The 13,661-nt window shown below is 42.5% G+C and overlaps 2 non-coding genes across 2 annotated transcripts; both read right to left on the bottom strand.

Moving 5' to 3' along the window:
* Window positions 1-1,199: 1,199 nt before the first annotated feature.
* Window positions 1,200-1,281, bottom strand: trnal-uag (transfer RNA leucine (anticodon UAG)). The gene has a single exon. It is a non-coding gene; the product is annotated as a tRNA-Leu (tRNA).
* Window positions 1,282-13,051: 11,770 nt separating this feature from the next.
* On the bottom strand, window positions 13,052-13,267 carry LOC116677583 (small nucleolar RNA U3). Its single transcript, XR_004329027.1, has one exon. It is a non-coding gene; the product is annotated as a small nucleolar RNA U3 (small nucleolar RNA).
* Between the last annotated feature and the right edge of the window lie 394 nt (window positions 13,268-13,661).

Here is a 13,661-nt window from a genome sequence, read left to right as displayed (position 1 = left end):
GTGCATCTGTGATTGCCCTAGAGGTCTCTCAGTCCAGCACCTCTCCCGCTCTTTTTTGTTAGTTCTACACTGTCCAGCATAAATCACTGACACCATACCTCACACTCATCCATGCATACACACTCACCACCGACTAAACTGACTACCACCATCATTGAATTATCATTTCTTTTGTTGTGGTCATATTCTCGCATTTCCTTTAACCTTTGCACACGGTCTTTTGTCCTGGCCTTTTCCTGGGGTCATTACAAAGCATCTAGGGTCGATCTTAGCCTTTGTGTGAGTACATAGGTCTCCAGAAACAGTGTTTTTATTGAAATTAAAGACATAATTGTTAGTTTTTCCGAAATTTTCCCAACCATTGTATTCACTTTCATAGCCTCGTTGGCGCAGTAGACAGCGCGTCAGTCTCATAATCTAAAGGTCTGAGTTCAACCCTCACACGGGGCAGGTGTTTTAAAATCAATGGGGGGAATACAGTGAAATTATCCTCTCAATAAGTAGGCTAGACTTCTAAGAGATTTGCAAACAAAAAAAACACAACTCATGCTGAAAATACAGTGACTTGCAGGTGGTCAAGCACATGAATGGAAGTTGTGATTCTATTGTTATTTCTGAGATCAACAATCTCAGGCATGTGTTTTATAATCAATAGGGAAACAGGGGAACGCATTGTCTTAATAAGTAGACTTCCAGAGAATTTGCATAACAAAGACACAAGCATGGACACAAGCATGGACATTGTGATAAGATGGTGATATACGTTTAAACACACCACAAGCTATATTGAGGGTTACAATTTTTATCATTTAAAATACGGGTCACTTCCTGTCACCCCGGAAGTCTTACCGTCTTATAAACCTGGTGTGCAATGTAGAATGGCTAGGTTAACTGATGATTTCAAACATTGTGAAAATTATCAAATCATATGAACACGTTAGTATAAGAGCATATAACATAAACCTTTCTCAGGATGGTATAGGTAGCGTATCGCTACCGGGATGGCCGACATGCATCCAGTCACAGTTATCGACTATGAATGGCAATGAATGAGTATTTCACGTTGAACACTTACAAGTGAGTTGTCCTTGTGCGTACAGATGACTTTAGTTACTTCAAAATATGAACTAAGAGTTCCACAGAAGCAACAACTGTGCATCCTCACACTGAATGCTTTCCAGCGGTTCAACATTTGCAAACGGCAGTGGTGGGATTTGAACCCACGCCTCGAGAGAGACTGGAGCCTAAATCCAGCGCCTTAGACCACTCGGCCACACTACCTGCCTTCACAAGTTCTCCACATCGTGACAAACACAGGGACGTAACTAACGGTATGCTTGTTAATGTTATTGGAACAAAACTTTTGCAAGTCAAAAGGCAATACTTTATTGAAAAATGCCAGTACTTTATTAAAAAATGTTATCACTCTTTGTCATTTTTCTCTGGCATTATTGATTATTAGAATATTGTAACAGCATTAAGATAGACAGATATTTATTGATCCCAAAAAAATGGGAAATTACGGTGTCACAGTAGCACACGTACATTAGTCACACAACACAGAATATAAATATAAATGAGATACTAGGAAAAAATATACATAGTATACAGTATACATGAAATAATAATAATAATAATAATAGTAATAGGAATAAAATATAAGAATAAAATATTAAAACAAATATTCAAATATATACAGGATGGGAAAACACAATGTGCAAGCCTTCCTGATCAGTTTGTTCAGTCTGTTTGTGTCGCTGGCTCCACAAAGTCCTCCACCAGTGCCCTGTACCCCCCCTCCTGTCCATCCCTTATACACCCAACAACTGCAGAGTCATCAGATAACCTCTGTAGGTGACATGACTCTGAGTTGTGCTGGAAGTCTGTGGTGTATAAGGTGAACAGAAAGGAGACAGCACAGTCCCCTGTGGGGCCCCGTACCACTCACCACCACATCAGACAGAATGTATTATGTCAAATCTTTTTATGACCAATAAGAATGATAAAGGTCTCATTTGTACGGGCCTAATCAATCAGTGGACATCATGGGCATTGGAAAAAAAACATTTTTCCCAGTGAAAAGGTCATCATTGACATCACTCATGTGGGAGTCAGAGGTGGGAAACTGGGGCTAGGTTTTGCTAGAACAGTTTCCCAGTTGGTGACATGTTGATAACTGACGTACGTTCATGTGTTGAATGGTTAGAAACGTTTCAGAAATATACAAAATTCCCACAGTGCCATTGCCAGTAAACGGTAAACCAAGACAAGTCAAGTAGGTCTATGTTTTGAGCTCTTGTACACACTGTAGTGAGGACCGTAATGCCTAATTAAAGAGCTTTGGGTGTCCTTTGTCATTGTGGCCTCCATGTTTTCACACACCTGATGCTCTAGGCTACGCCCAACAGTTAGTGGCAGTAATGCAACAAGTTGTTATGCCAAACGCCAATATGACAGAAAAGAGGAACACACATCTGTTCACTCCCTATTAAGCCCCATTCCACCAATCCGGAAGTTTCCCCAGACTGGGAGTTCTCCCTTATTAGACATTTGCTGGCATTCTGAAAAACAATGTACTGATGGGGTCGGTCCCTGATATTCCCAGGTGGTGTGAACGCACCAAAAGGAAACCCACAGAGTCCTGGGGTGTGGTCTAATCAGCCAGATTAAGTGGAAACACCTGTGTGGGTGTTCATCAACAGATAGGAAACAGGTGTGTGTATGTTTCTCTAGACGGTATATTAACTCGGCTTTGAACTAGTCCACTCAGAACCGATACCAGAACTCCTAATAGCCACTGCAGAACAACCTGTTGTGATCATGCTGTTTGTCTGGTTTTGCGTTTTTGTTTCTGCTTTCACCGGCCGCTTTGTAACTGGACAATCTCCTCCTCCTCTGCCTCCCGGTAGCCCACAAGAAGTCCCGGTGAACCGCACTGATGTTTTAGAAGCGGCACAGTTTGCTGTGGTTGAATTCAACAAAGCCAACACAGAAGACCTGTTTAATTACGCAATTCTGGACATAACATCGGCTCAAGTTCAGGTAACGTAAAAGTACTTTTCTTCTACGGAAGAGGATTAGGGCCAATGTCAAATTTGTTAATCTCTGAACTCATGACTTTCTTCTTTTTGACATTAGCCTTAATCCTTTCATATTCAATGACTTGCGTTGTTTTATTATTGGTGCTCACATGTCTGAGTCCTGTTTCCTGTCACTTTAGACCGTCGGAGGATTTAACTACTTCCTGGAAATGCTCCTGGGACGTACAACGTGCAAGACCGGCAACACTGCTGCTGTCAAAGGCAATGCTGCTGCTAGCGACTGTGATTCCAACTCTGAACCCAAGGCAAGTGTGAGACTTCAGGTTGTGTTTGAAACTCAGGGGAAGAACACCTTAAAGCCCAACACTGGTCTGCCCCAGTGCATCAATGTCAAATGTTAAAAAAGATTCACTAATTGTTTGCTTTTTATATTTCAGGAACTTAAGTGCACCTTCTCTGTTTATGTAATCCCTTGGGAAGATTCACGAGTCCTTTTTCAAAAGGAATGTAAAGTCAACCACTGATTCTGACTGACTTTGTGAATAAACTTATTGAACTGGGTTTCTGTGCCAATATTTATTAAAATGGGCCACTATAAACCAGGCATGTCATTAGCTCACAGATATGCCATTTCTGACTTGAGTCACACATTATTCCAGTGAGTGACTAGGGAAGCTTGTCTGTGCTGTAAAGCTCAGCTTGTGTCACACACGGCTGCTAAATGGCGACAAGACTACACATCCACGCTGCAACCACAGTTCTAGAGACTCTGCATTGAGGCAAGCATCTTAAAGATTCAGCTACCCAGACAGGAAATACACATTTGTGTAGATTTTGCTATTGGAAGGTTCAATTTCAACTCTGTGAGATTAAAACACATGTATAAATATTTAGTTAGCTAGTGTACAATGTACCACTGGTGGTTTGAAATTGGAACGCACCATAAAAGGACGTTATTACTTGCATAATCCGTCATAAACACGCTCAAGTCATACATCGTTAGAAAGCTTAAAGTCTCATGATTCCATCGAGCCCACACACAAGCAATAAGGTGACTCACAACGGTTATAATCATGTTCTGAAGTAAAGCAAGACAGACATATTTAAGTATAAAATGAATCTGCATCCATACCTGTCTGCTCGTGTCTTTAATCACAGCGGTGAAAGATCGCCGAAAACATTTTCCTCCTTCGTAAACATGTCAAACTATTAGAATATCCAAGCCTTGTAATCCATAATTATCTGGTCCCCTCACAATCTTGTAGTTTCTGGCCAAGTTTCGACGTTCAAAAATCTAGATAGTGCATCATTTCTCGGTTTTGATCGCGTGTAACTTTTTCCCTGTGCGCGCTAGAAATCATGCCGACACATCATTGTAATCCGTAGTGCCAGCACGTTCGAATGAAGCTGGTTGCCAACCAATAGCATGATTCTATCAAGAGATACACTCAAACTAAGCCAATCATATCGTACAGCCCCCATTGGGCCCACGTGGGAAAGAATGACAGTAGAAGCCACCAATTAGAACATAAGGGCATAAAACTGGCATCCCTGTATAGCCAGTAAAGAGACGAGTTGAATGGTACCAGACATGGCCAACAAAAACCTATCCCTGAGTTCACTCCAACTGTCTGAAAGCCAAAAATATGGCCTTCTTATAGCATTTCAACATTTCATCAAATTATGATTACTTATTCCTATAAATCTATGTATCTACTTATTTTAGGCATGTGTGTGAGTGATGTGGATGTGTTTTTGTATTTCAGAAGTTATGTATTTAGCACTTTTTGGGCTTTTTTAGAAATAAGAAATTAGACAAACGCACAGACATATCTGTAGAAAAACATTCATATAAAATCCATTTTATAAGCAATTTTCTTCTGGATTTTTTCTGTTCTAAGTTGAGACATGTGGCTAGGGTACTATTTTAGTATATAGCAGTTGTAATATGCTTACAGTAGTGATTTTTATTAATTTTTTAGATGATTTACTTGGACGGAAATAGAAATTCTGTGTTCTAACCTCTGTAGCTCTGTGTCAGTAAGGCCTAGTGTCACAATGCCACTAGAAACAACAAGCTGAGAGTGTTAGCTTCACAATGAACTCAGGGTCATCCCAGAGGGCCAAAGCATGTGGAAACTGCAGCATGTTTTAGGGGGTAAAAATTTAGGCGAGAAAATCATATATTTTCCAGTGTGCTTTTATTAATGCCCCACCTGGTGGGCATGGCGTGAGTCCAAAGCATAACTGAATTGGAAACTAGAGGTGCATGCTGGAGTCTGGCTGTCGCTAACATGTCAACGGTGGCTCTTGTTAAAATTGCTGTAACGCTCTACTCGTGTCAGACACATGGAGATGCAACCAGTCTGCAGAAGGACTCTTCATTGAGGCCCAACTTGTCCAGACAACTGATACTTTAAAACTGTTCAATTGTCTTTCCATTTTTATTTGTGTTCTTGACCCACCTTCAGACCCTTTTTTCGGTTCCAGGTGCCAAACTTGGTAATGTAAAAACCATTCCCCAGTCTAAAAATGTTTTCTCCCTAACTACCTATTCCCCTAGAAATTAAGTGCGACCCTCTTGGAGGTCCAGACCCCCAGGTTAAGAACCCCTGAGCTAGTGTACTCAAACACATTTCATTGTGGGAAGGCTATTCTGTTTAGTTTTCATTACATATGTTTTTTTGGCTCTTTCAGTTATTTAAACCATTCAAATCTTCAGCTCTTTCAGAAAAACATGTACGTTTAAAGTCCTTGTTGTGCTGTCCACCAGATTACCACAGGAGGTAATATCTTTTGCAGCTCTTTTAAAGACTCTACCATAATACCTGCTGGAGATGCCAGGTCCTCATTCATGTAAAGCATGAGCTCTATCACTGAGCTACATCCCCTGAAGATATTCAGATTTTTTTTTGACTTTTTTCTGAGATACTTAGACTTATCTTTATAAATCCTTTTGGGATGAAATATCACTGCATAAAAGAATAAACCTGGGTAAAACATGTAATGTTAATGTTGTATATGGCTTCAAAACCTGTAAATGCAACTGCGGTGGCTGGAAGTCAAACCTGGGCAAAATGATTGCACTGCTATGGTATAAATCATAGTTGAAAAGTAACACACCTGCTGTCTTTCTGCTGGACAATACAATGTTCACTGCAAATTTTGTAACTCACACTGAAAATAAATGATAAGAAATACATTAATGGAGACGGGTGGCTTCCAGTACCTATGAGATAACACAATATTGTTAATGAAGGCACATCTGCGTTTTTTTAATGCTGTGATGAGTCATTGGTTTGCTACCACCCTTAAAGAATGCCTTTCGTTGTCTCAATCACAGAAATACAACTTCCAGTCATGTGCTTGTCCCAGTATTCAACCACCTGAAAGTCACTGTATTTTCAGCATCAGTTATGCTTTTTTTTGTTTTTGAAGTATTTGCCCCGTGTGAGGGTTGAACTCACGACCTTCAGATTATGAGACTTACGCGCTGCCTACTGCGCCAAAGCTGGGGAACAATAGTCTGTATGGGGGGGTGGGGGGGGAAGAAGAGGAAAAAGGGGAAAAAAGAAGAAATTAGAGAAAAGATGAGAAAGATGCTAAATTACACACATAGTGTAAGAGTTTTATAGTTTCTATTAAGTCAGATTTTAATTTATTTGCTGAAATTGGAATGTTTCTGGGAAATAAGGGAAGTTTAACGTAGATTCAAAGGTCACAGGTTCGATCCCCACCTAGCACCAGATCTTAGGTTCAATCCCCACCTAGTGCCAGAAGATCCAATTAAACTGTCCACAACTATATTGTTCTACTAAACAAAGTTTTGGAGGAATAAGATATTAGTAAGGTTGGGAAACAATTTAAACAAATAATTTATAACGTTTAGATTGACTTTTTAACAATATATCTGATTTTAGTACTGCATACATTTAGTAATCGTGCTATGTTTGGTCAATATTAAAAGTTAGTCTTTATAATAAGTATTGTTTAGTAATAAATAATTTTCTTTTTCTTTAAACAATGTATGACAGGTAAAACCAAGCATTTTTAGTTCTCTTTTCTCTAAAAGCTAGTAGATCAAAGTCATTTGCAGGGAAGTAGGGTGTATAAAGGCAAGTCATATGCTCAGCAGTGTGTACACTATAATTTGGAATAATATTGAAAGGAAGCCAATTAATATAATACATGCCAACTTTATGACATTATTGATCTCAACAAAACAATATGTCTTTAGGTAACGAATAATATTGTTTAGCACAAGAAATTACTGACTATACAAAGGTTTTTACACAAGGTAGGAAAATAAGAGAATCAACAAACTAATTCTGTACAAAGAGTAAAACACACATAACATATAAATCACAATACATCATAGTATTGTATGCATAGTAAAATCTAACTATTTACATTTTCTATTTACATTATACAGTACATTTACATTTTAGACTTTTTAATCTGATCTAACCACAACTCTTTTGACAGTGTTTCTGTATTTGGGCAGTAGATAGTGCCTTGATATTGGCTGTGCCCAGTTTCTGCGGTCCTGAATTGTCCACACTTCCTGCAAGTGTTGTACTCCACCTTCCTCTTATTAAACCTTGCCTTAGAGGCAGGGCGACCACTGGCAGGTGGAGGTGCGGATGGAGCAAGAGGGGCAACCGGTATATGGGGGGCACGGTATGCTAGTGTTGGAACAGCAAACAAAGTTCCTGTGGCTTGAGGATAGACAGAGGTTGCTTGAGGGAAGAACGACAGAGGACCAGAAGCAGGAGGCTGTGGAAAAATCTGATTCTGGGCTGATGGCTTTGGCATGATAGCCTGTGGGGCAGCGGTGACGGGGGCTACTCCCCGCCACCACTTTGTCTTTGCCAACCCCACAGTGCTTGGGGGCAGGTTGTAAACATGTTCAGTGCAGTGTGTTTGAGGAGCAGCAGCAGCGTGGATGTTGGCAGGTGGAAGGGCCTCCGAGGCCACAGCGATTCGGGCAGGTAGATTTATTCCCTGCAGCATCAGTGTAACATCCTGGCGCTTCACCCGTTTATTATGCCACTGCATGAGGGTTGTTTGATTGATCTCAACCAGCTGCAGTGTAGTGCTCTGCATGATGGCTCCATTACCCAGAATAAGCTGCCGGATTTTGCGGTAATCCTGCAGGACACAAGTCCATCTTGTAGTATAGTCCTGTACTTTACCCTTTACTTTCCTTTTTGGATTCTAGTGTAAATCACAGAGTCTGATACAAATGGCTTCCACCAAGCGGCAGCAGTCTGGCCACTGGGCAGGGGAGGCAATGGATCCCAGCACACACCGCTTCAGGCTCTCCACACCAGGAGTAAACTCTGCCCGTAGTTTTGGAGACCTGAACTTTCCTACTAGGAGCCTGTCTTGGTGTCTGGCAGCAAACACCACCCGTTGCTGGTCATATGGCAGCAGGCTCTGCCAGAGGTCAATGATGGTGCTGGCCTGTTGGTTGCTCAAGGTCAAACCAGTATGGTTCTTCCGACCCACCAGATACTCTGCTGGGCTGTCCACAAGATCCATTCCCGGCATGTTGTGTTCATCCACAGCCTGAAAAACAACATCAGACCAACAATTACAAGTTATCACTAATATTACACACACAATACTATGGAATAATTACACATTTAGGTATTCTTTTTCTTAGCTATGCTTTAATCCCTCTTACTAGTTGTTCTTCAGGCATGGAGACGGCAGCAGGCTGGGTAGCTGGGGTGGACACAGAGACAGCAGCAGGCTGGGTAGCTGGGGTGGACACAGAGGCAGCAGCAGGCTGGGTAGCTGGGGTGGACACAGAGACAGCAGCAGGCTGGGTAGCTGGGGTAGACACAGAGACAGCAGCAGGCTGGGTGGACACAGAGACGGCAGCAGGCTGGGTAGCTGGGGTGGACACAGAGACAGCAGCAGGCTGGGTAGCTGGGGTAGACACAGAGACAGCAGCAGGCTGGGTGGACACAGAGACGGCAGCAGGCTGGGTAGCTGGGGTGGACACAGAGACAGCAACAGGCTGGGTGGACACAGAGACGGCAGCAGGCTGGGTAGCTGGGGTGGACACAGAGACAGCAGCAGGCTGGGTAGCTGGGGTGGACACAGAGACAGCAGCAGGCTGGGTAGCTGGGGTGGACACAGAGACAGCAGCAGGCTGGCTGGATGAATCAACACACTGGCCTGGAACAGATGCTGATGTTATCAGGTTCACAACTGTTGGGTCTAGATCCTGGTCCTCAAAGCCTTCATCTTCCTGCTCCTCCCCAATGTTGATATCTTCCAACAGCTCATCTGTCTTCTCAGAGTCTGGGTTCATGTCCTGAATGGGCTGCCCTGTCTGATTATACAAGTAGTCAACACCAATGAGCTCTCCTGGGAGGTGGACAACATAATAAAGAGAGATCTTATTAGCATGAATGAGCACAAATACATAAATAAACAATAATATGTAAATGCAGAGTTAATGAATGTTGAATAACATGCCTGCTGCTTAACATACCGGTGTATTTGGGCGGAGGCTGGAAAAACAGAACATACTTCCGACCAAGCACCTTCAGACTATTGGTGTTGACCGACTGGACAAGGTCTCCAGAGTAGCTGAGGAGATGCGAGGGTTTGGTGGCAAGAGACCTGGTCCTGGTTCCATCTGTTCAGGCCTTCTAGCAGAAACAGCTGAACGTTTAGGCTGTTGGCCTTTTTTCCTGAAATTAAATTTGAATTCCCTCATTACTGAGAAGAATAGTCAACACTATATTATAATATAATGTAATATATATATTATTTTTCATTAAATAGTAGTGCTGGGTACCATTTCAAGGGATAATTTGGGTTGCACTCGACCAGCAGAGGGTGCAGCAGCAGTTGGAGCAGCAGGTGTGGCTGTCTGCACATTAGTTTTCTAATACTATCAAAGAAATCAACAGCCACAAATATAAGTCAATTTTAACAACATACATTATGGTTGAATCTTTAGTATTTATCTATCATTTAAGAATCCCAATTAACTTTACCTTCTTAGTGTGAAATCCACTCGTGCAGACCTGTGCTCCACCAAAAAGAGACATCTGCCCCAGCTGCTGGAGTGGACACTTCTCTATCTGTAATTAACCCAAATTAAAATGCACCAGAATGTTACATGACATTAATTAATTGTTGATTGTTGTAAATAAAACCTTAAGATAGAGCTCATGCCATTTCTTTTGCCTAGGGGCTGGTCTATTCCCAGCATCAGTAGGCCAGACCCCTGTAGCGGCAAACGTCCTCAGCCGGGACAACCATTCATCGTCCCCCACGGCACGATGCTTCTTAGCCTTAGATGCCATCTGAGATTAAAACTCAATAGGACAAAAGGACAATAATGTCAATAGCTTAAGAATACAAACTGACCATGTGACAGATGTGTAATCTGTCATGTCCTGCCTTCTGAAGCTCTAGCCAGGCGCCATTCCTCGCCTAAAACAATATGAGTCATTCCAGTAAGTGAAAAGGAAACTCACATCTACAAAGATAAATTTGATAGATGTGACTCCCTGATGGTCTACTGGCCAGGATTCGGCGCTCTCACCGCCACGGCCTGGGTTTGATTCCCGGTCAGGGAATGGTCTGGACTTGACACACTGAAAAACAAAATCTGTAAATTAACAAATATTTTCCTGTTAACTTCACAGATTTCTTCTGTATTTTTTAAACACAGATAAACATCAATAAATTACAATTGTGAATTTAAGGGACAACTAGCACGTGTGAAACCACCTGTGGGAGAGGAACATGGATGTGTAGAGATGGGCTTTCAAACAATGCACCTTTTGACATTTTGACATGGCACAGTAGGAAAAGCAAAGGTATAAATAAAAATGAATTATGGCTCAACTCAATTTACATCATTACAGTAGACATAAGGCCTTACTAAGTCAAGAAACTAGGTGTTGATAGTGAAGGGCAAATGAAGCTTTGGTGAAGCACTGAACCACTTAGAGGAATTGGTTATAAAACGGGTTCATTACTAGAAGCTTCAGTAACAGCAACCTCGCCTGGTGAAGGGCCAAGGCTGCATCCAAATGATCCCGACAAGAAGAAGATAGTGGACAGGAGGCTTTAGACTAGTGACACTCACGTGTACTAACAATGGGATAGCATTCTTTTGTAAATAAAGATTGATGGATTGTATTATTGGGTAATAGGTATAGAGTGCTTGGGGAAACAGAGGATGCGCTGAGAAAATATGGCACAAGTTGGGTGTGCTTGTGTAACTATGGCCGGGGGGTATGTGGGACAGGGACCACTCATCCATTTTTATCAAGGAACATTATTTTTTCCACATTATTGGACTGGAAAACTCTGACTGTTGTTTGTGCATATGCACCAAACAAGAGTTTGGAATATTCTGCCTTTTTGGAGACCTTGAATAGAGTCTTGTATGGGGCTCCAGATCGCCATAGTTCTGCTGGGGGACTTCAACGCACACGTGGGCAATGATGGAGATACTTGGAGAGGCGTGATTGGGAGGAACGGCCATCCTGATCTGAACCAGAGCGGTTGTCTGTTGTTGGACTTCTGTGCTAGTCATGGATTGTCCTTAACAAACACCATGTTCAAACATAGGGTGCTCATAAGTATGTGGTACCAGTGCACCCTAGGCCGAAGATCAATGATTGATTTTATAATTGTTCTGATCTGAGGCTGTATGTTTTGGACACTCGGGTGAAGAGAGGGGTGGAGCTGTCAACTGAACACCATCTGGTGTTGAGTTGGGTCAGGGGATGGGGGAGGACTCTGGACAGACCTAGTAAGCCCAAACAGGTGGTACAGGTAAATTGGGAACGTCTGGAGGAGGCCCCTGTCCGACTTTCAACTCGCAGCTCTGGCGGAGCTTTTCGTGCATCCCTGTGGAGGCTGGGGGCATTGAACCTGAGTGGACAATGTTCTAAGTTTCCATTGCTGAGGCTGTGGGCGGCAAGCTGTGGTCTTAGGGTCTTAGGTGACTTAGACTTAGACTTAGACTTAGCTTTATTAATCCCTTTGGGATGACTCCCGCAAGGAAATTAAAGTTACCAGCATCCGATACAGCATATGAAGGAGAAAAAATAAGAAACACAAAGTAATACAATGATGCACTGGACAACACACAGAACATGTGGTTACATGAAGGGATTATTTGAGGTGACTGGGGTGGGGGGTGAAGAAACACAAAAAGAAGGTCCCCGAGGCAGTCAGTTTGAGGCCAGCTGCAGGTTGTTTTCCCGAACGATTTCCCAGGAAAACAGCAGGCAGGTGGGAGAGAGAAAGAAAGTCTCCACACAACAAAGTAGACAAGACTTTCTTTCTCTCTCCCACCTGCCTGCTGTTTTCCTGGGAAACCGTGCCTCAAGGGGCGGTAACCCATGAACACCCTGGTGGACACCGGTGGTCATTAAAGCCGTCCGACTAAAGAAGGAGTCTTTCCGGGATATGTTATCCCAGCGGACTCCGGAGGCAGTGGCAAGGTACTAACGGGCCCAAAGGACTGCAGCCTCTGCCGTGACAGGAGGTAAAGCAAGGGAGACGTTCAGAGAAGACATGGAGAAGGACTTTCGGTCAGCACCAAGGTGCTTCTGGAAACCCAATTGCCACCTCAGGAGAGAGAAGCAAGAAATCATCAAAGCTGTGTACAGTAAGGATGGGACGTTGTTGACCTCAACTGAGGAGGTAATAGGGCGGTGGAAGGAGCACTTTGAGGAACTCCTAAATCCAGCTGACATGTCCTCTGTGGTGGAGGCAGAGGTGGAGGATGATGGGGGATCATTGATGGGGGATGATGGGGGATCATGTCATTAATTACCCTGTAATTAATGACAATTGATTAATTACTTCTTTTTTTTTATTAATTAATTACCCTGTTTCAAGTAACATTGTCCACCATGGACAAGAAAAATATTTCAAGATTGGCAATAACTGTAGTTGATTAAATAGCTTAGCACACTTTGTCATGTTTACTCACATTAGTTTTCCACACATCTACTAATACCATTCTGATCATATTCCCTTCCTCAATGCTCCATAAAGAAACAAGGAACGATCATCAATGACAGAGAGCATATGAAGTGAATCATTACTCTCTGTCAGCTTCACGCTCAGAAAGGAATATCCCAACTCATCATCATGGTCAGCGAGACCAACCCATTCAGTAACACAATCCTCAATTCAGAAACTCTAGAAATGATCCCTAAAAGTACAGTCTTGGTTAGACTGAGGGGGGGGGGGGGGGAACTGCATCGCATTCACTGCAGAGTGATTGTCACTCAGGGTTCAGAGGGACAGAAGCTAATGGTTACGTGCTCCAAATGACTCTGAGGTGAGAAAATCTATTTAGATCTTTAAATACTGAAAGCAACCATTTCCACTCAACTCCACCTTCTTTTTGATCAAGTTTCAGTGGTCTTGACTATTGTAAGTAATGAATGGCTTCATGAATAGACAACCATCATCCCGATGTATGCCATTAACAGTCTATGAGTGGTCAATTAGAGTCCAATAACCTTCTTTGGGGCAACTCCTTTTTCCTCCAGATAGAGCTCATTCAGCAATAGAAAGTACCAGTTAGTGCTGCATATCTATTCCGAAACCCCCATTCTT

The sequence above is a fragment of the Etheostoma spectabile genome, unplaced genomic scaffold, assembly GCF_008692095.1.
Source record: "Etheostoma spectabile isolate EspeVRDwgs_2016 unplaced genomic scaffold, UIUC_Espe_1.0 scaffold00005339, whole genome shotgun sequence".
NCBI lineage: Eukaryota > Metazoa > Chordata > Actinopteri > Perciformes > Percidae > Etheostoma > Etheostoma spectabile.
The sequence above is the reverse complement of the archived record's forward strand: the minus strand, read 5'-3'. Positions and strand labels throughout refer to the sequence as shown.